We start from the raw sequence: 1,961 nt of genomic DNA, 5'->3' as shown, positions 1-1,961 counted from the left end.
TAAGCACTCCCATTAGCCCATTCACCCCTAAACAAAAAATCAATACCCTCGTACCCTGCAGTTCTCAATACTCCTTGTTGTTCATCTGTGCAAGTTAAGAAAGACTTTTGCTGTAGGATTCAAGGAAGTGATTTTTGATGGAAGCAAAGGACTGTCTCCCACCCGGAGTGAAAGTAATTCAAGTCTCTGGCCGGGTCGCTAAGCTTTTGATCGTTGGAGTAACGCGTACTTCGAACAAAGCCTCTTTTGATGGCTAAAACGGGAACGTTTTCAGAGATTGCCGACGTTTTATTCGGCCTCTGTGAAGATTCGACGCCAAGCAAAGACCACGGAAGGAAAAATTAACTATCGTCCGTGCCCTACCCGGAATTTCGAGGCAACTGGAGTTGCTGGAGAGAATTTACGGCCGTTTTCCTTTGGCAGATCGGATCGACTGCTTCATGAGAGTACCCAACCTTGGTTAGTATATATAGAGGGAGCAAACCGGTTCCTCTAAAACTAACGGAAATGGCCGTAAATCGGCTCAAAGACCACACAGGAGGGAAAAAACACTCAACTAAAGTAAGGTAAGACGATTTTGATTTAAATCGCTACATTTTCATACGTCACAGAAACAATCATTATTTTCCCCATACAAATCTTATAAAAATGCAAATCGCTCGAGTCACGTAACAATGCAAAGGTCATCATATAAAGAGCTGCTCATATATCGAGCTTTGGGTTCCTGTGATTCCATGGGATGATCATATTTGTCTCTTCTACTCCAAAATCAGCTTTGAGTCGATTGGTATTTCTAAAATTTTCAATATTTGATCTCTCATCACCGAGATGTCTCTTTTTCTGTCTGTGACATGATAAAGTGAAATGCTTTGCTAACTTCACAAAATCTAGAGAGCTGGATCAAGGGGAAAACAATGTCAGACTCTCTAGTTTAAGAATGCAAAGTGTGTGTATATCGTGGCTGAATTAATATGCAGCACAGGAGTTTTAGGCTTTCAGACTTTTAAATTCATGTTTTGCATTTATACACTGGAATTTTAAGCTAGTGAGTAAATGAAGTTTCTTTTCCCCAGACCCAACCCTCAGAGGTCCATTTGGTCAGTTGTGAACGTGAGTAATGGCAGACCATGAAATCCAAAACTTCCACTCAAAGTAAACATCCTTTGGATGGAAATCGAAAGTCAAAATTTTGTCAGTCAGGAGTTGAGCAAACACACTTTAAAAATCTGAAGAAAAATTATCATAGTAGCAGGTTGAATTTAAAGGCTATCATTAGATTATCATACATCGTCCATACTTCGTTCTTTGTCCAAGTGCCGCACCGCAACAAATTTGCATGGGTACTCACTCAGGTCACTTACTACAAATTTAGTTTTGAAACAAGCCAAGACCAAGTGGTTACGAGACTTTGTCTTGGTTAAATAGCCTTAAGACTAGGGCGACATTGACTGTTGGAACCATATTCACGTGTGATTTATATATTTATGTCTATGTATTTTGTATTTATGCAGCTACAATGTATAATTCAGCGCTATGCAATGCAAGACAATGGAATAAACAAACTTATTTAGATATTGTGTGGATATCAGAGTGATAAAGCCGTGACTAAATATGATACCCGTGAAGTGATATGATATCATATCACTTCACGGTTTGAATTGTCCAATCAAATAGACTGTAATGATTTGGTTGGACCAATCGGGTTGCATGCTATATTTTAGCTGACACGTGGCATCAAATATGGCGGGAAGAATTGCTTTGCAGTTTTATCAACGAAAGGGCCGCTGCAAGATTTGTGCCTGTCAACTTTCTTGTACTTCAACTTGGTGGCTTGATATTTTTTCAAGCATATAATTAACAAATAAAGAAGCCTTGACTGTGCTCTGTTCTGTTGTAAAGCACGCAGGAAACGGCTAGAGCACGAAAGAAGTGTAGGGGGAAACACAAGCCGATAGGCGAGT

Source organism: Montipora foliosa, chromosome 11 (assembly GCF_036669935.1).
Source record: "Montipora foliosa isolate CH-2021 chromosome 11, ASM3666993v2, whole genome shotgun sequence".
Taxonomy (NCBI): Eukaryota; Metazoa; Cnidaria; class Anthozoa; order Scleractinia; family Acroporidae; genus Montipora; species Montipora foliosa.
This window is presented reverse-complemented; position numbering follows the sequence as displayed.